Source organism: Phocoena phocoena, chromosome 2, assembly GCF_963924675.1.
Source record: "Phocoena phocoena chromosome 2, mPhoPho1.1, whole genome shotgun sequence".
Classification (NCBI taxonomy): Eukaryota; Metazoa; Chordata; class Mammalia; order Artiodactyla; family Phocoenidae; genus Phocoena; species Phocoena phocoena.
The window spans coordinates 70242087-70267123 of record NC_089220.1 but is presented as its reverse complement, the minus strand read 5'-3'; positions in this window follow the sequence as shown (position 1 = coordinate 70267123).

Genomic DNA, 25037 nt, shown 5'->3' with positions numbered 1-25037 from the left:
TATTTCCCAAAGACCATAGTTTATATTAAGGTTCACTCTTGGTGTTACACATTCTGTGGCTTTTAACAAATGTACGGTGAAATGTATTCAAAATTAAATTATCATCCAGAATATTTTCAGTGCTCTAAAAATCCATGCTGTATTAATTCATCCCTGTCTTCCATCTAACCTCTGGCAACCACTGCAATTTTTACTGTCCCCATATCTTTGCCTTTTCCAGAATGTCATGTAGTTGGAATCATACAGAATGTAGCATTTTCAGATTGGCTTCTTTTGGTTTAAATATGCATTTAAGTCTCCTCTATCGCTTTTCATTGTTTGATAGATTTTTTTTTAAAGCCCTGAATAATATTCCATTGTCTGGATGTACCACAGTTTAGTTATCCATTCACCTACTGAAGGACTTCTTGGTTGCTTCCAGGTTTTGGCAATTTCCCTGATGACACAATGGCAGCATCTTTTTACATATTTCCATTTGTGTATCTTCTTTGGTAAAGTGTCTGTTCAGGTAGTTTGCCTATTTTTTAATCAGGTTGTTTTTTTCTTATGGTAAAGTTAAGAGTTTTTGTTTATTTTGGATGACAGTCCTTTATCAGATATGTCCTTTGAAAATATTTTCTTCCAGTCTGTGGCCTATATTTTCATTTTCTTGACAGTGTCTCTTGCAGAGCAGAAAATTTTAATTTTAGTGAAGTCCAGCTTGTCAGTTTCTTCTTTCATGGATATGCCTTTGATGTTGCAGGGAAACAATTTTTTAGATCTCAGAAGTTTAGAAAGAATGTGTGAGACAATGGTAATAGTGTCAGCAAAAGCACAGAGGTATGAAAATTCATGCATAATATAGGAAAAAAATAACTAGGATTATGGTGCTCAAAAATTATAAATCTTGAGTGGTGTAGGGTGGGAAATGTTAATGAAAAAGTAGTATGGTCCCATATTAGAAAGTAGTATGAATAACATACTAAAGATTTGCATTATATCATGCAAACAAAGGGACTCATTGAGATTTTCACTTCTTACCACTCTCCCCATCCCCCTCTCCCCCAGAATAAGGCACAAGCAGATTTTTGCTTTGTGTTCTAGGAAGCTCATCATGTCACTAATAAGGACATCCCATCACTGGGTCTCCACCCAGATGATGTCATCTAAACCTAATTAACTCTAAAAGACCCTACCTCCAAATACCATCACACTGGGGGTCAGGGCTTGCTTCAACATATTAATTTTGGGGGGCTACTAACATTCAGTCCATAGTAGATTAAAGATAGACTAAAAATGGATTAAACATGGATTAAAGATTTAAACATAAGACCTGATATTGTAAGACTTCTACAAGAAAATATAAGGAAAAGGCTTCAAAGCATTGGGCTTAGAAGTTATTTCTTGGAATGATACCAAAAGCACAAGCAACAAAAGCAAAATTAGACAAGTGCACTACATAAAACTAAAACGTTTCTGCACAGCAAACAATCAACTGAATGAAAAGGCACACTATAACATATTTGGAAACCTTATGTATGATAAGGGGCTAGTATCAAAAATATATGAGGAACACTTACATTTCAATAGTGACAAAAAATCTGATTAAATAATGGGCAAAGAATTCAAATAGTCTTTTCTCCATAGAAGACATACAAATGACCAAAAGGTATATCAAATGATGCTCAACATCACTAATTATCAGGGAAATTATCAGGGAAATGCAAATCAAAACTGTAATACAAGTCTAAAAAGGCTAAATAATATACCCAACATACCACAGTCTGGGCTAGCTTCATGGGCAGGCAACCTGTGCAGTCAGACAGAGCTTGATACTCAGAAGGGCTCCACAATTAGTTTAATGATGTTACTATCTTGAAATTCTTTTTTTTAATAAATTTATTTATTTGTTTGTTTGTTTATTTATTTTTGGCTGTGTTGGGTCTTCGTTGCTGCACGCTGGCCTTCTCTACTTGCAGCAAGCAGGGGCTACTCTTGGTTGTGGTGTGCGGGCTTCTCTTTGCAGTGACTCCTCTTGCTGTGACCATGGGCTCTAGGTGCGCCAGCTCAGTAGTTGTGGCTCGTGGGCTCTAGAGCAGAGGCTCAGTAGTTGTGGCACACAGGCTTAGTTGCTCTGCAGCATCTGGGATCTTCCCGGATCAGAGCTCGAACCCATTTCCCCTGCATGGCAGGCAGATTCTTAACCACTGCACCACCAGGGAAGTCCCCCATCTTGAAATTCTTAATAATAGTTCAATAGGAGATCCCACTTTTCGTTTTGCAATAAATTTTATAGCCAGTACAGTTTACAAGTTTCAGATTCAAATAAATATGACTTAAAAATAAAACCAAACAGCCTCTTTGCAGAACAAATATACGGATTTTGCCATAAACTAGATTTAATCTAACTTTGACTTTGACATCAAAAGTTTTGCTCCTACTAAATTTAGGTAATTTGATATTCTGTTAAGTATCTTTTCATCCATTTTTTTACATTTAAATTTTCCCAGTTTTTTTTTTTCAGGTCCATACCTTTGTTTTTATTTATTTTTTACATCTTTATTGGAGTATAATTGCTTTATAATGGTGTGTTAGTTTCTGCTTTATAACAAAGTGAATCAGTTATACATATGTTCCCATATCTCTTCCCTCTTGTGTCTCCCTCCCTCCCACCCTCCCTATCTCACCCCTCCAGGCAGTCACAAAGCACTGAGCTGATCTCCTTGTGCTATGCGGCTGCTTCCCACTAGCTATCTACCTTATGTTTGTTAGTGTGTATATGTCCATGCCTCTCTCTCGCCCTGTCACAGCTCACCCTTCCCCCTCCCCATATCCTCAAGTCCATTCTCTAGTAGGTCTGTGTCTTTATTCCTGTCTTACCCCTAGGTTCTTCATGACATTTTTTTTTCTTAAATTCCATATATATGTGTTAGCATACGGTATTTGTCTTTCTCTTTCTGACGTACTTCACTCTGTATGACAGACTCTAGGTCTATCCACCTCATTACAAATAGCTCAATTTCGTTTCTTTTTATGGCTGAGTAATATTCCATTGTATATATGTGCCACATCTTCTTTATCCATTCATCCGATGATGGACACTTAGGTTGTTTCCATCTCCGGGCTATTGTAAATAGAGCTGCAATGAACATTTTGGTACATGACTCTTTTTGAATTATGGTTTTCTCAGGGTATATGCCCAGTAGTGGGATTGCTGGGTCATATGGTAGTTCTATTTGTAGTTAATGTTTCCAGTTTTATTGATAATAATTGACATATATAACTGTATAAGTTTAAGGCATACAGCATATTGGTTTGATTTACATATATTGTGAAATGATTACCACAGTAGGTTCAGCTAATATCTATCTTCTAATATAGATGCAATATAAAGAAAAGAAAGAAAAAAATGGGAAAAAATTTCTCCTTGTGATGCAAATTCATAGGATTTACTGTCTTAACAACTTTCCTATGTATCACACAGCAGTGTTAGCTATAGTCATCAAGTTGTACGTTGCATCCCTAGTACTTATTTATCTTAATACTGGAAGTTTGTACCTTCTGACCACCTTCCTCCAATTTCCCCTCCACCCATCCTCCATCTCTGGTAATTGCAAGTCTGATCTCTTTCTATGAGATTGGGTGATTTTGTTGTTGTTGTTTGTTTGTTTGTTTATATTCCACGTATAAGTGAGATCATACAGTATTTGTCTTTCTCTGTCTGATGTATTTCACTGAATACCTTCAGGTTTCATCCATGTTATCACAAATGGTAGGATCATTTTATTTTTTATGTCTGAATAATATCCCATTGTGTAGAATATTATATCACAACTTTTTTATCCATTCATCCATCGATGGGCACTTAGATTGTTTCCATGTCTTGGCTACTGTAAATAATGTTGCTATGAACATTGGAATGAAGGTATCTTTTTGGGTTGGTGTTTTCATTTCATTTGGGTTTATTCCCAGAAGTAGAATTGCTGCATAATAGAGTAGTTCCACTTTTAATTTTTTGAGAATCCTGCATACTGTTTTCCATAGGGGTTGTACCAATTTACAGTCCTTCCAACAATACACAAGGGTTCCCTTTTCTCTGCATCCACACCAGGATTTGTCATCTCTTGTCATTTTGATGATGGCCAGTCTAACAAGGAGTGTGGTGATATCTCATTGTGGTTTTAATTTGCATTTCCCTAATGACTAGTGATGTTGAGCATCTTTTCAGGTACCTGTTAGCCTTTCATGTATCTTCTTTGGAGAAATGGATATTCAGGACCTTTGCCCATTTTTAAATTGGGTTATTTGGTTTAGAGCTATTGAGTTGTATGAGTTCTTTATATATTTTGATATTAACGCATTATCAGAAATGTGGTTTGCAAATATTTTTCCCATTCTGTAGGTGGTCTTTTCACTTTGTTGATGGTTTCTTTTGCTATGTAAATTGCTTTTTAGTTTGATGTACTCCCACTTGTTTATTTTTTATGTTGTTGCTCATACTCTAGATGTCATATCCAAAAATTCATTACTAAGACCCACATCAAGGAACTCTGTTCATACGTTTTCTTCTAGGAGTTTCATACTTTCAGGTCTTAAATTTAAGTCTTTAATCCATTTGGGTTAATTTTTGTGAGTGGCATAAAATACGGATCCAGTTTTATTCTTTTACAGGTGAATACCCAATTATCCCAGCACCATTTACTGAAAAGACTATCTTTTCTCCATTAAGTATTCTTGGCTCCCTGGTTAAAGATTAACTGACCAAATGTGCTTGGGTTTATTTCTTGTTTTACGTATATTCAGAATCTCTATTCTGAAAATTACAAGACATTGATGAAAGAAATCAGACACAAATAAATGGAAAGATATCCTGTGTTCATGGATTGGAAGAATTAATATTTTAAAATGTCAATACTACCAAAAGCCATCTATATATTCAATGCAATCCCTATCAAGATTCCAAAGGCATTTTTTAAAGAAGTAAGAAAAACACACCTAAAATTTATGTGGAACTACAAAAGACCCTGAATAGCCAAAGAAATCCTGAGGGAAAAAAGAACAAAGCAGGAGGCATTACATTTAATTTTGAGGAGAGCCATTGTCACAGATACAAATTAGATGTTAAAAAAATTAGATTTTGCTTTGTGACAAAATACTGATTTTTTGTTCCTCTTAAGCAATTTTGATATTAGATAATGGAAACCAGTTTTTACTGAGAATATTACAACATACTTTTTTTATTTGGGAGTCACTGTAATAAAAATATCATGTCATGAAATTACAATTAGAAAGACTACTCAGACACAAAATTAAAGAGGGTTTATATTGAATCTTTAAAGACTCCTCAAATCTTACTTGATAGGTTTATTTATAACAATGCTTCCTAGAGATTCATGCCTTATTTTAAAATGTTTTACTTGTATCATGATCTTTTGACCAACTGTGATGTAGGTAATATTATATATAATGAAATTCTACTTTGCAACTTGCTGCAGTTTTTTCTTTTTTTCTGCCACTTCTGCAATGACTTGCCTTATTACAGTTTCTATATATTTTCAACTTATTGATATACTTTACATAGTGGAATTGGTTTTCATCAGCTAATCTTTTCCCTCTTACATTATTTATTAGTTCACAAATTCAGTTGAGAGAAGATATTTTCACTTGACTTGTACCCAGACTAACCTCATTTTCATGACATTGTACAGTATAATTTTGCTATTTAATGATTAAAATATTGAGCATGAAAATTACTCATAATGAAAATGATGAATAAATAAAAACCATATTTGATGGTACACAATATTGGAACTCTAGGTGCATCTCATTATAAGAAATAACATTTATCAATAGTCCAGCCTAAAAATTTGATTAATTTTCAAAATAAGAAATATAAAGTTAATTCCTGCTAGCACAGAAAATGTGAATAAATGTTTTCAAAAACTTTTCTAATAAAAGAAGTATCTCTACAGATGAGATGATTAGGAAGAAATGAGGTAAATGAGAACTAGCTTTATGGTTCAAGAGAAAAATAATTGTTAGCTAGAAAAAAAAACACCTCATATGCAGTCATCTTACACTAAAATAGGTTAAGTCTGTACTTATATAACCCTGCTAACATTTTTGCATTAAACAAGAAATATACAAATTCTTATATAGTTAACTCTTTTCGGCCTATTGTAAGGGAAAGGGCTTTGGACTTCAATTTGAGAGATATAATTCAAGTTTTAGTCAGCTATCAATTATGTACATGGTAGTGGTCATGAAATAGGTTCTAGGCCATGGTTTTTCATCCACGGTAAATTGGGGTAGCTAATTTCTTTTTAAAAATTGTGTTCCAGCCCATAATTGCCTATTATATACATACAGTTTGGATATACTGTCTACCTTCTGGTGTCTCAAGTTTCTTGCAAATAATTATAGAGAGTAAAAAGAGAAGTCATAAACAACCTTGAAAACAAATCACAATAAAATCAAATAGTAGTCTAGAAAATAACTGGTTTAAATTGCAAGCAAATACATCCTTCATCTTTCACTTAAAATTTTCAGCTAATGATTATTTATATCTTTAAAATGCAAATAATATCTGCTAGTAGTTTGGAGACTTTATTATTACAACAACAGATAATAATCCTCTTTGTAGGTATAACACAATTTAAATGTAAAGTAAGAATGTTAAGGCTTGATTTGCCCCCAAAAAGTCAGGTCTATAGTATGAAAATGTTTGATCGTAGGAAGGCCATGTGTCCTAAGGAGGACCATAATGGATGACATGATTTAGAAGCATTCCTCATTGATAAACTGTTTATTAAGAACTAATATATAATAGCCACTATGGAGAAATGTCCAAAGACTTCTGAGATTTTACAGTTGCTTGGTGTCATAGTTTATCTGGGTGTCCTCAAAAGCAGAGCCAGAGGCAAGGACTTGGGTGTGGGCTGATTATTTATGAGAGGAACCAAGGAAGTTGGAAAGAGGAAATACGGAGACTGTGACAAGGAAGGAAGAAAACCAATATAATGGTATATTATTATGGTCACTGCTGTAGGACACAGGGGCTCAATTCTGCTGGAAGCTCCTGAGAAACAGAGAAGATAGCTATTTGAAAGGTAGCTACTTAAAAGACAGGAGGTCAGATTACTTAGTCAAAGGTCCACAAATTCCCATCTCTCAGATTATTGAGATCTCATAATATAAACAATTTTTCCACCTTGATTCTTCCTTATCTAAAATATGTATCTTGGCGATCACTACATATTTCTACTTAGCAATTCTGTTTCATTCATTTTTATATTACATATGTTCCAGACTGTAACTGAACACAGGTTTGGCTGCTCACCACTCAACAACCAATAAATTGAGGGGCAAACTTCAGTACAGAAGAAAGGTACTTTATTCAGAAAAGCCAGCAATCTGGGGAGAAGGTAAACTTATGTCCAGAGACCAACTCCAAAGACTCTGCTCAGCCATGACAATTTTTAAAGGGAAAGAGGGGAAACATTCTCAGTTAATCATTAAGGCAGGAGGTCAGATTCTCCGTCATTTTTCCATTGCGTGCAGGCCTGCAGACTTCTCCCAGTCTTACTTGGAACACTGTCTTGCTGCATGGTCCTCTTACAATTGGATGTTCTCTTGCCCGCATGATTTGCCTGTGCCTGTAGGGTCCACCTGCAAATTTACTAAGGGGAAGCTAGGGGTAGAGAGTCAGCCATTCTTTAACTACCGAATTCTTCATTCTTATTCCTTCTAATCCAGGAAAGGAATCAACAGGTTATGTAAGGTGTTGTGTATATTTAGAAAAGCAGAAATCAGGAGCTAAGGTAAATGTTGCCTAATGACCTCATCTTTATGGTTAAGGTCTAAGGAAAAAAGAGATGAACAAATAGAAAAGGGGCAAAAGAGCTGCTTACAAGATTTTTTTTTTTTTTTTAATCTTTCCTCATTAGACTCTGAACTTCTTTAGACCAGGGACTGAGTCTTCTGTTTTTTTTGTTTTTTTTTAAGAATCAATTTTATTTATTTATTTATTTTTGGTTGTGTTGGGTCTTCGCTGCTGCACAGGGGCTTTCTGTAATTGTGGCGAGTGGGGGCCACTCCTCGTTGTGGTGCACAGGGTTCTCATTGCGGTGGCCTCTCCCATTGCAGAGCACGGGCTCCAGGCGTGCGGGCTTCAGTAGTTGTGGCACACAGGCTCACTAGTTGTGGTTCATGGGCTCTAGAGCGCAGGCTCAGTAGTTGTGGCACACGGGCTTAGTTGCTCCGCGGCATGTGGGGTCCTCCCGGACCAGGGATCGAACCCGCCTCCCCTGCATTGACAGGTGGATTCTTAACCACTGTGCCACTAGAGAAGTCCCTGCTTACAAGATTATATTTAACCACTTCACTGATGATGGACCTTTGGGTTGTTTATAAAATCTTATGTTAACAAGTGATATCACAGTAAATAGTGTTTATCATATGTCATTTTGAATTTTATATGGGTTATATTTGGGATATTTTTAATGGATTTGTTAGGTGAAAAGATAAACCTGTATACAATTTTCCAAGAAAATTCCATGGGTCTCTTCACAAGGATCTCGCCATTTTGCATTATCACCAGCAGTGTATAAAAGTGTCTGTTTCACTATAGTTCCAACCACAGAATATGTTGTTAAGCTTCTGAATTCTTTGCCATTTGGATAGGTAAGAAATGATATCTCAATGTTGTTTAAATTTGTGTTTTTCTTATTATTTATGAACTAGAAAAATACTCATGGGTATATTAGTATTTTCTCAATGAAATATTTATTTATTTTGCCCTATTTTTCAGATTTTTTTTTTATTGTTCTTTTAGGAATATCTTCATGTAATAGGAATAGTAGACGTTTTCTAAGATATGATGCATATTTTCCCCAGGTGGGCCTTTTTCTTTCAAATTTATATATTGAATGTGTGGGTGTATATTCCTGTATTTACCACACACAAAGATATTTTATTCTTTATCTTAACATTATGTAATCCAATTGATCAATTATTTCTTTTACTGCTTATGAATTCTAAGTCATAATTAGGAAAGTTTTACCCACTCTGAAGTTGTTAAAGAAAACCAGGAATTTATTCATCCTTTATTTGTTTTAAAACCCTGAAAGATGTCACTGTTCTTAACTTTAGAATTCTGATCCAACTGGATTAATCCTGTAGTATGGATAGGGGAACATATCCATTTTTTTTTTTTAACATCTTTATTGGGGTATAATTGCTTTACAATTGTGTGTTAGTTTCTGCTTTATAACAAAGTGAATCAGTTTTACATATACATATGTTCCCATATCTCTTCCCTCTTGCGTCTCCCTCCCTCCCACCCTCCCTATCCCACCCCTCCAGGCGGTCACAAAGCACCGAGCCGATATCCCTGTGCCATGCGGCTGCTTCCCACTAGCTATCTATCTTAACGTTTGTTAGTGTATATATGTCCATGCCTCTCTCTCACCCTGTCACAGCTCACCCTTCCCCCTCCCCCCTCCCCATATACATTTTAATCTTTGCTCGTTTTGTCTGTTCAGGGCCACAATGCTATTTATTTAAAATGTTACCTTTTCTGAATTATTTTAAAACATCAATTTCATTGCATACTAAATTTTATAACTTTTTGTGAATCTTTTTTATTGTTGATTTCTTTTCACTGATTGGTTTGCCAATTTCTGCACCAATATATACTTTTTTTTTTTTTTTTTTTGCGGTACCTGTGCCTCTCACTGTTGTGGCCTCTCCCGTAGCGGAGCGCAGGCTCCGGATGCACAGGCTCACCGGCCATGGCCCACGGGCCCAGCCGCTCCGCGGCATGGCATGTGGGATCTTCCCGGACCGGGGCACGAACCCGTGTCCCCTGCAACGGCAGGCAGACTCTCAACCGCTGCGCCACCAGGGAAGCCCTTTAATTCTTAATTGAAGTATAGTTGACTTACAATGTTATATTAGTTTTAGGTGTACAACATAGTGATTCACAATTTTTATAGTTTATACTCCATTTAAGGTTTTAAAATAATAGCTATAGTCCCTGTGCTGTAAAAGAAATCTTTGTAGCTTATTTATTTTATGCATAGGAGTTTGTACATCTTAATCTCCAATTCCTATCTTGCCACTCCCCCTCTTTCCTCTCCCACTGGTAACCACTAATTTCTTCTCTATAGATGTGAGTCCATTTCTTTTTTGTTATATTCACTAGTTTATTTTGTTTTTTAGCTTCCACATATAAGTGATAACATAAAGTATTTTTCTTTCTCTGTCTGACTTGTTTTACTTAGCATAAAACTCTCTAAACCCATTTATGTTGTTGAAAATGGCAAATTTTCATTCTTTTTCATGGCCGAGTAGTATTCCACCGTGCATATGTGTGTGTGTGTGTGTGTATATATATATATATATATATATATATATATATATATATATACATCTTTTTTTATCCATTCATCTGTTGATGGACACTTAGGTTGCTTACGTATCTTGGCAATTGTAAATAATGCTGCTATGAACATTGGGATGCCTGTATCTTTTTTTTTTTTTTTTTTTTTTTTGCGGTACGCGGGCCTCTCACTGTTGTGGCCTCTCCCGCTGTGGAGCACAGGCTCCGGGCGTGCAGGCTCAGCGGCCATGGCTCACGGGCCCAGCCGCTCCGCGGCATGTGGGATCCTCCCAGACCGGGGCACGAACCTGCGTCCCCTGCATCGGCAGGCGGACCCTCAACCACTGCGCCACCAGGGAAGCCCTCTGTATCTTTTCAAATCAGTGTTTTCTTTTTTTCCAGATATACACCCAGGAATGGAATTATTGGGTCAAATGGTAGTTCTAGTTTTCGTTTTTTGAGAAACCTCCATAACGTTTTCCACGATGGCTGACCAATTTACATTCCCACCAACAGTTTACGAGGGTTCCCATTTCTCCATCCCTCACCAACATTTGTTATTTGTGTTCTTTTTGATGATAGCCATTTTGGCAGGTGTGAGGTGATATCTTATTGTGGTTTTAACTTACATTTCTCTGATAATTAACATGTTGAGCGTCTTTTCTTGTGCCTGTTGGCCATCTGTATGTCTTCTTTATAGTCCATTTACATTTAAAGTAAGTATTGGTAGCTATGTTCTTATTGCCATTTTGTTAATTGTTTTTGCTTTGTTACTGTAGGTTTTTTTGTTGTTGCTGTTCCTTTCTTCTTCTTTTGCTCCCTTCCCTTGTAATTGAAGACTATGTTTAGTGTTTTGTTTGAATTCCTTTCCGTTTTTGTGTGTATATGAATTATAGATATTTGGTTTGTAGTTACCATGAGTTTTGTTAAAAGCAATCTATATCTATATATCTATAGCTATATCATGTATATATATCTATATCTCTGTACATACATACCTGATTATTTTAAGTTGCTGATATCTTAATTTCAAATGCATTCTAACAACTCTGAATTTTTACTCTCCTCTCCTGACAGTTATTCTTTTTGACATTGTGTTTTTCATCTTTTTGTTTTGTATATCTCTTAACTACTTATTGTGGATATAGATGATTTTATTACTTTTGTTATTTAATCTTCCTTCTAGGTTTGTATGTAGTTGATTTATTACTGTATATTTATTACTGTATATATTACTGTATATTTTCCTTTACAACTGAAATTTTTCCTCACTTAACTTTCATGTTTCTCATTATGGCCTTTTCTTTTTGGTTTAGAAAATTCCCTTTAACACTTCTTGTAAAACTCTTTTGGTGGTGCTGAATTCTAGCTTTTGCTTGTCTATAAAACTTTTGATCTTTCCATCAAATCTGAATGAAAGTCTTGCCAGGTAGATTATTTTTGGTAGTAAGTTTTGCCCTTTCATCACTTTAAATATATCACACACTCCCTTCTGACTTGCAGAAGTTTCTGTGGAAAAGTCAGCTGATAGCCTTATGAGAGTTCTTTTGTATTTAACTTGTTGCTTTTCCCTTGCTGCTTTTAGTATTCTCTGTTTATCTTTAACCTTTGACCTTTTAATTACAATTAAATGATCCTCTTTGGTTTGATCCTGTTTGGGACTTCCTGTGCTTCCTATAGATTGATACCTGTTTCCTTTCTCAGGTTAGGGAAGTTTTCAGCTATTACATCTTTAAATATGTTCTCTGCCCCTTTCTCTCTCTTCTTCTTATGGGATCCCTACAATGCAAATGTTAGCATACTTGATGGTGTCTCAGAAGTCTCTTAAACTGTCCTCATTTCTTTTTATGATTTTTTCTGTTCAGCTTTAATGATTTCCATCACTCTGTCTTTCAGCTGATCTCTTCCTCTGTATCATCTAATTTTGATTCCTTCTAGTTTATTTTAAAAATTTCAGTTATTGTTTTCTTCAGGTCTGTTTGGTTATTCTCGGTATCTTCTAACTCTTTGTTAAACTTCTCACTGTGTTCATCCATTCTTCTCCTGAGTTCTTTGATCATCTTTAAGATCATTACCTTGAACTCTTTATTGGTTAGATTGCCTATTTCTAGTTCACTTAGTTCTTCTTCTGGGGTTTTATCTTGATCCATATTTGGAACATGTTCTTCTGTTGCCTCATTTTGCCTAATTTTCTGTTGTTATTTCTGTATATCTGGTGGGTTGGTTATGTTTTATGATCTTGGAGAAGTGGCCTTTGTAGGAGACATCCTATATCCTATATTTTCCAGTGGCACACTCCTCTCTGGTTACCAGAGCTATATGCTTTAGCAGTATCCCTTATGTGAGCTGTGTGGGTCCTTCTGTTGTGGCAGGCTGACTGCTGTGGGGGGTTTGGTAGGTGTGGCTGACTCCTGGTCCAGTAGGTTGCCGGGTCCTGGCTTGTGTGGAGGCTTCCAGCTGCTGGTTGGTAGGCTGTATCATGAGGCAGCTAGCTGCAGAACCCTTGGGGTACCAGGACTAATGCTGGCTCACTGGTGGGTGGAGGTGGGTCTCAGGATCTCTGGCTGCTGGGACCTGGAGTTTCTGGAGCTGTGCACGGCCACTCAGGGAGAGCACCTGGGTCATGATGAGACAGAGAGAGAAGGGAGAAATGTGGGCAAGCACCTTTATTCTGGTTTCTGTGGGAAGGAAAGGACAAGGCAGGGTAAGCAGGATTGGCTAATCTGAACAATTTCAGTGTGCTCTGGGGCTTAAGGGCTTTTCCTGGTTGCCTGGTAACTGACCGTGGGACAATTAAGATAGGTGTATAGTGACCCAGATGTGTGAGAACCCCAGAAGGGAGATGGCTGAGGCTGTGGACTTAATTAGCTTCTGAAGAAAGGCAAATACCTTTAGCCAGGAGCTAAAGATAGCATTTTAGCCAGCCAGGGACTCAAGATAGCATTTTTAAAAACTATATTACAATCGACCCCTTGATATCTTGACATCACTTTTAAGCTTGATTATTTGGGGTATTTGAGTGGCCTGAATAGTAAAGGAGACTTTTAGACAGTAGGACATTTGTTGTCTAAACAGCATAAACATTTTATTATGAGAGTAAAAAAGAGAAACACAAGTAGAATTATGAGTCCTTAAAGGCTGGCCCATAAGTAAGTTTCTCACTTGTATGACATTAGCCATGAAAACAGATCTTACATTTCCAGGATCTCTAATAATATAGAGTTATAAAATATGTTAAAAGTATGATACCTCTCTTTCTCTCTGTCTCCCCCTCTCTCTCTGTTTCTCCATCCGTCCATCCATCCATCCATCCATCCATCCATCCATCCATCTATCTATCTACTTACCTGCCTACCTATCTACCTTGCTGACAGTAAAATCTTGATATATTCTTCAGTCAAGGTGGCAGGTCTTCTAGTTATGTTGTTGGAGGATATAAACTAATGGTTTAGTAAGGTATACGTAAAGTTTAGTGGTATTTGTGTATAATCAAAAGGAGGAGGTTGTTGTTATGTCCATGGTTGAGACATGGGCAGGAGACTGGGGTGGAAAGCTGAAAGTGGGGTGAGTAGGAGAAAGCACTGGGGGATGATTCTCTTCCTAGGAGCTCAGTGGGGTGACTCTGAGGCAGGTGCCTCCTGGGGAAAGCAACAGTCTCCACTGTTTTTTAGAATGGAACAAATAGGAGTAACCTCTACCAGATACCCCTTTAGGCATGTGGGTATAGAGGTGTACATTTTGGCAAGAGCAAGGAGTATAATGTGATCATTGGCTAAGCAGACAGCAAGCTCAAGAAAAATGATAGAATCCATAACATCAAAGGAAAAGTAACAATAACTGTCCTGTGTCCAGTTTGTCAGCACTTTAGGGGAGGCAGCCTGTGGGTGTGGCTGGGAGAAAGTTTTAGTGTCTGGGGTGAAATTGTCTTTGACACAGAGGGTGAAGTCATTTCCACTGGTAGATCTCAAAGTCTTGGGCTGGGTGATGTCATCTGGGATATGAGACTGAGGTATCCTTTCCAAGTGAGTACCCACTCCAGTTGATGTGGTTCTTGTGGTATCAGGAGGCTGAGGTCAGAGCTCCAGCATTAGCTTGTAGGCAGGCCCAATAATTTAGCCACATACTAAGGGCCCTTTGCTTCATTTGTTGGTTTGTTTGGTGACGGCAACCAGAGAGTTCTTTGGATTATAAGGCTTCTATTAGCCAAACTTGGTGGCATAAGAGTCTCAACATTTGCCATGTTTGGTTGAAACAATAGCTTACTTGGAGGATTTGGACCTCTTGATTGCAAGCCAGTGAAACCACCCAGACCAAAAGTAACAAAAACAAGAGACAGTAGAATGGTGTGCAACTGTACTTGGGAGGCTTTTGCTGTTTGCTGTTAATTTTCCACCTGCATGTATTATTACCAAAAAGACATGGTCTGATTTCATCATCATGGATATAGTTTTGATTTCAGTATCTCTGAATATGATTTTTATTTACTAAGTAGAGTTTTCTCTCTCCCTTTTTGGTAGCCCACACTGTCTGTGGGAATGTCCCCATAGTACCATTTTAATTTTCTGGAGGGGATTAGAGGGAGAATTATTTTAATTATTCACCTCTTATAACTTGAATATTCAGGAAGATTTTTTGGGTGGTGAAATTTTAGGGTCCCATGTCAGATAGGGAGCTACAAGGCTGTGGGACAATCTATGGTTAAGGGGTCCCAGAAGAATTTGCACCTTGATCTGGCCTCCGGGCCTTATAGGTTAAGGGTAAGAGGGGAATTTATAAAAATAGGGAGAGACATTATTAAAGGGCCTCATATATAATGAGTCTTCACATACAGGTAGGGGAGGCATGTTCCTTTTAAACATGGGTACGAAAGGGCTGTGGGAACGTTTTTTAAAGTTGGTGTGAGGTGTGAATCTATCAAGGGGCCTTAAATTAAGAGAGATTAAGGCCTGGATCAAGGTAGAGATCCACTGAGGAGTTCATTTGATGGGAGTTTAAAAAGGAGATATTTGAGCATATTCTTATTTCTGACCCTAGAGATTCCTAAGTTCTTTACCTTGAAGCAAAAAGCTCTTAGATAATGGACCAACAGTGTAGAATAAATATGATCATCCATTTGTTGGCCAGAGCACTGAGAGCTAAAATGATGGCCTGAGGTTTGGGCAATTGTGTTGACCCTTGTGTCTCACCCTTTACTAGGGTCATCCTGGCTAAGGGGGTAGAAAGCAGCACCAGTCCATTAAGCTCCAGCATTAAAGATAGTGTCAATGCCATCAGTACAGACTGTGAAATCCCGTTTGTTTACTCGTCTAATCACAAGGGGCTCTTAGATAGCCAAAGGCTACCGGAAGGGGTAATCTCCTCTAGCACCATGGCATCTGGCAAAAAACTGAGGACACAGAGTCCACCTTCTCCTATAGGTGGAATATACCAGAGGACCTAGGTTTATCTCCACACACTGGGCTGTGGGATATTGTTTCCATGATCCAAGGTATAATGAGCATCTGGGTATAGAGAGTCATGGGCTCAAGGTCTATGAGAGCCTGTTTCCAAGAAAGCCTAGGATGCAGTCAGCAAGATTTTTGTTGTTTTGTTTTGTTCTATAATGGTGTATAGCATAAGGCTGAGAGAAGCAGAATCTTGCATCTGAAACCCTTGGGCAATATATGGCCATTATAGATGTGTCCAGTGTCTCCAGGATGCACGAAAGGAGGTTGTGAAAACCTCTACAGTGAAGAAGTTTCTGAGAACAAAAACAGGAGTGTCTCTCTTTTTTTTTTTTTTGTGGTATGCGGGCCTTTCACTGTTGTGATCTCTCCCGTTGCGGAGTGCAGGCTCCGGACGCGCAGGCTCAGCAGCCATGGCTCACGGGCCCAGCCGCTCTGCGGCATGTGGGATCTTCCCAGACCGGGGCACGAACCTGTGTCCCCTGCATCGGCAGATGGACTCTCAACCACTGCGCCACCAGGGAAGCCCACAGGAGTGTGTCTTGATTTTAATTTTTACACTGGGGGGCCTTTGTTGGGGGGCCCTCATTTAAGGTAGACTGATTTGTAAGTAACAGCATTACTGAGATTAAGTAAAATTTGTAAATGAGGAATACGTTGCCACCAGAACCCAAAAAGGACTACACCATATTGAATTTTTATGTCCTTAATGAGTATGTCAAACAAATCTCCTTGGAGGAGGGCGGCGGTCATCAATTTAATGCAATACCTGTACTTTTGGAGAAAGGTGGATACAAATAATATCTTGTCTTCAGAGATAGTGCGTAATGGCAATGCTGTTGAGGTATCCTGTAGATAGCCTGGAAAAGATGTACTCTGTCCTTTGGAGGTGAAGATAAACTGCAACTGAGAAGCTGTTGAAAGAGGCACTGGAAAGAACATATTAGCCAAATGTATAATAGTGAAAGATTTGCCAGTTATCATCTGGATAGAGTAGGTAATTTTAATAATATTTGGTATTGGGTGTAGAGGATTTAATGAATAGGACCACATCATTTAGTAGTCCACCATGAGGCGCCTTGTATTCTTTCCATGTTTAAAAACAGGAAAAATTGGCTTGTCAAATGGGGAAGCAGTGGGGATAATCACCTCCTTATTAATTAGATGTGACATAATAAGTTTCAATACTTGAAGCCATATTTTACCTTATTTAACTTAAAGTGGGACATGTTAACTATTTTAACTAGAGATCCATGGGGCTCCATTTTATCAAGCCAGTTTGTGAATGTCAAAGACTTAAATTAATTTGAATTTACTACTCATTGTGCTTGAGTGTCTATGCCAACTATGGGTTATTTCAGGGCAATGGGTACTATGACTATGGTGATACATCCCTATTTTTCTCTATTTTATATTGAGCTACTTTCCTAAGATTATAAGGAGTACAATGTTTAAATTTAATGGGATACACAGATATAACTGTAATTTGAGCCCCAGTATTTATTAAGTCCATGAAACTTCATCAATTGGTGCATTTTAGAAGATGTCAAAGTTAATTTAGAACTTATGTTGCAGAGGCACAAAAGCCAATCAGCATTTGCACCCCTTTTATTTATTTTTTGTTATATAAATTCTTTTAGAAAATTTTGAATTTCCAGTTGGGTCAAATTATAGACCTTTGTTTTTATTTAGTTATATATATAATAAACAATATATGATTATATATCATATATAATATTGTTATATATATTACATATGTTATATATTATTTATATATTTACTTTTATTTTCTCCCCTTGAATCTGGGTATTTTTTAAAATTCATCCTTCCTTCCTTTCTTTCTTTCTCTCTCTCTCTCCCCCTCCCTCCCTCCATCTTTCTTCCTTCCTCCCTTCCTTCGTGTCTTCCTCCCTCCTTCCCTCCGTCCCTCCCTCCCCTCCCCTCCCCTCCCATCCCATCCCTTCTCACCACCTGAAGCCATGGTTTTTAGTTTCTGTTTTTGTCCGACAGGTCACAGTGCAGTCCTAGGTGGCTACAGGAAAAGGTGGTGGTAGGCAGTGGGAACGGGGCCAGTGGCCTGTCTTATAGGTCATAGGTTCTCCTTCCAAGGCTTCTCAGTCCACCCCCAGGGACTGTGATTTGCATTCAGACAGCTATAGCAGTCTTTCTTGGGACAGCACAATTAACTCCCTTGTCTCACATATCAGTACCATTCTCACTGTCTCTTTGAACAAACATTTTTAAAACGGCTTTTATTTCTAGGTGGGTAAAATTTCTAGTTTTTCTTTTAGTCTCCTGTCTGCTCCTGACTGTTTTTATTCTTTGAGTGTTTATTAGATAAATTTTTTGTGTTCCATCATGGGCCTGTACATAGGCATCTGCCTCTTGTTCCAGGGCATCCCAGTTGACCTGGAGGAGCTGAGGTTGGTACCTAACCCAGGAGAGGAGTGGTGGCTCTGGTTCTTGAGAGGACTGGTAGGCCTTTTGATCTCAAAAACAAGCTCTTAGCCTGACAGTTGACTTGGCTTGGAGTTTTACATTTACCTGGGAGCTTGGAGATCTCTCCTGGTATCTTAGTGGGGGATGGGGATGAAATGTTCTTTTCCTTTTTCCTGCTTCTTACGATTTTAAACCATTGGTCTCCATGGTGTGTACCCTGATAGTCTACCAGGTCTGGGGATAGAGAATGATAGACATAAGATAAGGAACGACACAGGAGACACTAGCCCGGAAAACACGTTTTTTATTCCCAAGGTGCCATAAATCCTAAGGAGGTAGTGCCCACACACAAGCGCCATGTACCATCAGGGGCTTGTAGATGATCTCCGGGCAGTCTACCCCTTCTCCACTCAGGCAATGAGAAAATAGATTTTGACTCATCTAGTGGCTTTTATATACAACTGAAACTTTGTATTCATTTTGTATTGCTTCTACAATAGAAAGCATTAGAATCTACTCAAATCTGATCAATTTATCATTGTAGTGTAAATTATATAAATGTATAAAATACCAGATTCTATGGGTGAGACATTCAGATTATATTTGCCAATGTTTTTAGATAAAAATATTTGAAGAACTGTGTAATAACTAATGAAACATTTAGTTTCATATAGTGAAATGATATGAAGTAATTATATTAAGAAACATCTATGAAGTTTTATGGGGAATTTACTAATACCACAAAATTTTGAAAACATAGGCAACTCTTTATTTCTTTCATTTTGTTTCTTCTCCCCATATATATCTTTATTTCAATCTATATTTAAAATTACTTCTTGTGTTTTTTACTGTCATTTTCTTGTCTTTTTCTTTCCCTTGTTTGTCATTGTCTATTTCTACCTTCTATTTCTTTTTTTAGTAGTCTACCTATTTTATTTTATCCTTTCACCATAATTCATATTATTTTCTTTAATTAGCTGCTCATACTATAAGGTTAAAAATCTACTTTAAAATATTCTTTTTTCAAGATAAACATGAATTTTCTCTATTCAGTATCTTCCTCATTTGTTCATGAGCATACACTAAAATGTTAAAAAGTTTCTTATTTTGTGTGTTCTTTGATAGATATATTTTCCTTGTGGGTCATTATCCCTCAATAGAACAATCTGCTGACTTAGTTCTTGTGCAAGTAATCTCTCTCCATTTCATTATAAATGCATAAAATCTGTGGCCTCATCAATAGCCAAATTACAGAGGACATATGACAGTAATATATTCTCTCACATATACAAGCATGAGTGAAATAACAGCTTTTTGGTAATCATGAGAATACACAGTATTCAAATTTGTTTCAGATTTGTAACGAATGTCATCTTGACCTTCTGCTTTTGTGACAGTGTCAGCTATTAATTTTCTTTCTAATCACCTAATTTTTAAAATTGAATTTGCAAAGCTTGAAGCATGAAAGAAGGATTATAACAAATACATACATATACATGTATATATATATATGTGTGTGTGTGCATATATATATATATATATATGTTTTAAGTCATGGCCTGAATTTGCTATTTGATTTGATTTTTTAAGGAATCATGTAATACTTTTCATTGAAACTGAAAAACAAAAAAAGCTTTAACTTAGCCACTGAGTTATTTGAAATTTGAAGAATGAGGAAGAGGATATCCATTTACAGTCTTTCTTATCTGTTCTCCTTTGCACAAATTCATAATGTTATGTTTATATTGTTGCAAATTTTATTGTTTATTATTAGGGTGACTACTCTTACAAAGCCAAGTCATATGTATCTGTGGAAGGCCTGTAGCACAGCTTTAACACATAATATTCTTTCTGAGTGAATAAATGCATTAATAGATGAATAAATATGGACATACATTTTTGGCCCGATATACAATCATAACTACATTCCATTACAGTTTTAAGACATGTGGCATTGAGTAAGTTATGTCAATTTCTAATAATCAGTTTCTTCTGCTAAATGAGGTTGAAAATAGTACTTAGGGTAGAGTTATTTTGAGGATTATTCAGGAAAATTTTATATTAAAATTATTATGAAAATATATGTCATATAGTGCATTTCAGTAAATATTAGCTCTTATTTGAAAGCAGTTATAGAAATAATATAAATCATTCTCCCTTTTTCACATTGGTCATTACAATAAAAGAAATAATTCTTTCCTTCAAATAACTTAGGACATCAAATAAGTGGAAAATCTAGGATTCAAATCCACATCTACTTGATCCCAGAGCTAATGGTCTTTAACAACCATAAAAAATATATCAGAATAAAATATAATGAATAGACCATGAAAAGCAAATAGAAAAAGAGAAAGACTTTGATAGAGACAATTAGCTATGCAATTCTGCTTTTTGGAAATATCCTATTGCTAACCATTAATCAACAATATTAGTGATAACAATGCAGCCTGGAAAAATGTACTGATGTATTGATATACTCTAGGACCTAGAGTCTAGGTGGCTTTAAAATAACTACCTAAGAATACCAGATATTATAAATTAGCATATATTGGGGTAGCAAACCACCCATAAAGCAATCACTTCTCCTCATGAACTATCCAAAGATGGTAAAGTTCCAAACATTGATACAAAGGGGAAACAATTTATCCTTTGTCATGAAGTCCTACTGTAGTGCACTATGGGAAAGTTAGCTGTACTGGGTGAACCTACTTTTGCTAAGCTTATCAGATTTAAACAGCTTCAGAGCAAGCAAGGTTTTTGCATACTCTGTCTTTTAATCTTTTCCCCTTTTTTTATTCCAAAGGTGTCTGGGATCTAAAAAAGCTACTAATGTTAGAGAGAATAGAAACAGTGGAAAGTAGATTCATCTTATGCAGGTTCTTATCCAATTCGACCTAGGACCTAGGACCCAACCCCTTCTTCCATTACCACATTGGCCCTAGGAATTGCTGCAATTTTCTATTTCCATAATTTTTCTCTGTTTGGTAATTAAAATTCTATTTGAAAGCTCCCAGTATGTAATATATTTATTGTCTCACACACACACACACACACACACACACACGCACACACATACACATGCACACTAACACACATACATATGGAGAGAAAGAGATTTCTACATCTACCTGTTTGTGTGCTTTTGTGTGTGTGTTTGTGCATAAAACCATTAATTCATACTGATCTCCAGTTCTAATCCAACACTATAGGGTTCATTTTAGTCTTTTTTTCTTTCTCTATTTGTAGCTCCTTTCTCTGCGAGTAAGAAGTCACATCTTCTTTTGAATATTATATTTACTTATGTGCTGAGTCCTAGAATACACATAAAGTAATTTCAGAATTGCTAACCTATACCTTCATGAAAAACGAATTTGCTAACTAGAGTACAATATTTGTGTATAGCCTTTTGTCTTTCATCTTACATAAAGATGGCCAAATCACTGTCTTCCAACTTTTCTGAGGTTAATTCTTTTCTTTTCCACCTCATTCAGTTTTTATGTTATTATTTATAATACAATTATTCATTTTTTCCTGTTTTTATTGTAGTTGGATTTCCCTCCACATCCTATTTGAACCAGGTCTAGAATTTTTCCTTATCTATCACTTGGTTAAATAGAAACACCCCACCGCACTCAAGCCTGTAGATATGAACTGAGGGAGATAATTTGGTGCAACAGTCATAGGAATCTAAGCCATCTATTCTTTTTTTTTTTTTTTTTTTTTTTTTTTGCGGTACGCGGGCCTCTCACTGCTGCGGCCCCCCCCACTGCGGAGCACAGACTCCGGACGCGCAGGCCCAGCGGCCACGGCTCACGGGCCCAGCCGCTCCGCCGCATGTGGGATCCTCCCAGACCGGGGCACGAACCCGTGTCCCCTGCATCGGCAGGCGGACTCCCAACCACTGCGCCACCAGGGAAGCCCAGCCATCTATTCTTGTAACTCATTTCTGTCTTCTAAACCTGTTTGAGCTCTCTCCTGAATGCACCATTTCAATTATATGATAAATTGCCACTATGCATATTAGACCTTAAGACTTGGCAGATCGGATAGTAAGTTGTGTATGCTAGGATGCTCTGGTAATATAGCCACTTGATGTCCTATGATCAGGCATGTAGTTTCTACTAGGGCACAGTAGTATACCAAGAGCTGCCTTTTGTACAATGAGTAGTTTTCTGCTGTAGAAAGCATGGTCTTACTAAGGTGCCCTAGGAGTCTGCACTGTGCTTCCTTTATCTGGATTTGTCAAGAACTCTAAAGAGTGACTCAACCTACTGTCAATACTATAAGCACCGTGATACATAATAGGCTATATGTGACAAGAGGCAGAACCACTTGTACTGCAGTTTGAATCTAATACAGAGTATTCTCTTATTCTGAACCCTAATCAAAACTATCATCAGACTTATATAATAATAAATCGGTAAAACTGTAATTTTCAAATGTGATATGTGACGTGTCTAAACTTTAAGTAAGCCTACCAAGAGCTGCCACATTTTCTTAGTGACAAGAAATGAAAGGTGCAATAATTTGTCTTTTTACCATGGTAGGGATGGCTTAGTATAACGGATTTTTACATGCCATCAGTAATTGGATTCTTGTTGTTTTCTGGTCAAGGATGGTTTGCATCTACAAGTCAGTAAAATGTGATGTATCATGTTAACAAAATGAAGAATAAAAATTATACCATCATTTCAATCAATGCAGAAAAAGCATTTGACAAAATTCAACATCCTTTCATGATGAAAACTCAATAGGTAAGGTATAGATGGAATGTACTTCAACATAATAAAGGCCATATATGACAAACCCACATCTAACATCATACTCAATTGTGTAAAGCTGAAAATCTCATTTAGAGCAATTATGCAAGAAAAAGATATAAAAGTATCCAAGTTGGAAAGAAAGAAGTAAAACTGTTTGCAGATGACATCATTCTACCCGTAAAAAACCCTAAAAACTCCACCAAAAGACTGTTAGAACTAATAAACAAATTCAGTAAAGTTGCAGGATATGTAATCAATCTACAAAAATCAGTTGTGTTTCTATACACTAAAAACAAATTTTTGGAAAGAGAAATTAAGAAAACAATCCCATTTACAATAGCATTAAAACGAATTAAATACTTAGGCATAAATTTAACCAAGTAGGTTAAATATCTGTACACTGAAAGCTGTAAGATGTTGATGAAAGAAATTGAAGAGGACACAAATAAGGGGAAAGATATTCTGTATTCATGGATTGGAAGAATTATAGTGTTGAAATGTCCATATTACTCAGGGTTATATAAAAATTCAGTGCAATCTCTATAAAAATTCCAATGGCATTTTTCACAGAAATGGAAAAAGGAAATCTTAATGTTCTTATGTACCCACAAAGACCTTGAATAGCTAAATCAATCTTGAGTAAGAACAAAGCTGGAGTAAGAAGAACAAAGAACTTCCTGATTTCAGAAATAAAGCCATGCATATATGGTCAATTAATTTTTGACAAAGGCACAAAGAATACACATTGGGGAAAGAATAGTCTCTTCAATAAATTGTGTTGATAAAACTGAACATCCACAAGTAAAGTATGGAATTGAACTTTGAAAAGTATGAAGTATGAAATCAACTCGAAATGAAATAAAGACTTAAACATAAGACTTGAAACCATAAAATTCCTAAAAGAAAACATAGGAGACAAGCTCCTTGGCATAGGTTTTAGCAGTGATTTATTTTGGTTTTGACACCAAAAGCAGCAAACAAATAAACAAAAACCCAAGTGGGGGCTACATCAAACTGAAAAACTTACGCACAACAAAGAAACCATCAACAAAATAAAGGGCAGCCTACGGAATGGGAGAAAATATTTGCAAACCACTTATCTAATAAGGGATTAATGTCCAATATGTATAAGAAAATCATACTAATAGCCTAAAAAAAACCCTAAACATTTTGCTTCAAAAATAGGCAGGTAATCTGAATAAATATTTTGCTAAAGAAGACATACAAATGGTAAATAGGTATACCAGAAGATGTTCAACATGACTAATCATCAGAGAAATGAGAATCAAAACCACAATGAGATATCCCCTCACACTTCTTAGAAAGTCTATCATCAAAAATACAAGAGATAAAAAATACTGGCCGGGATGTGGAGAAAAGGGAAATTTTGTACACTGTTGGTAGGAATATAAACTGTACAGCCACTATGGAAAACCGTATGGAAGTCCCTCAAGAAGATAAAAAATAGAACAACCATATGGTCCAGCAATCCCATTTCTGGTTTTACATATTTGAAGGAAATAAAATCAATATTTGGAAGACTAACCTGCACTCCCGTGTTTATTGCATCATTATTCACAGTAATAAGGTATGGAAGCCACCTAACTGTCCACTGATGGATGAATTGATAAAGAAAATTATACATATAGATTCATGTATATGAATTGATAAAGAAAATTATATATGTATATGTATCTGCAAAATTTCATAAATTGTCAAGAATTAGGATTGGTGCTGGCAAGAAGTAAGGGTGCTTGTTAAACAAGAATTGGTTGAGGTCCAAAATGTTTATATAGTTAAAAGGGGAGACCTTGAGACCATAACGTTGCAGCTGGAAGCAGCTAGTAGGTATTGTTTTGAGAACTACTGGTGCTATCCTTGAGTCTGATACAGTTCAGAAAATTCAAGTTCTCAGTGATGCAGGAATGTGTCTGAAACCACATCCACAATAGCCACCCAGTTCCATTTTGGATTCCTGAACCACAGGTACACCATCTTGATTTTTAAATGCACTCCTTTCTTTAATGGTTA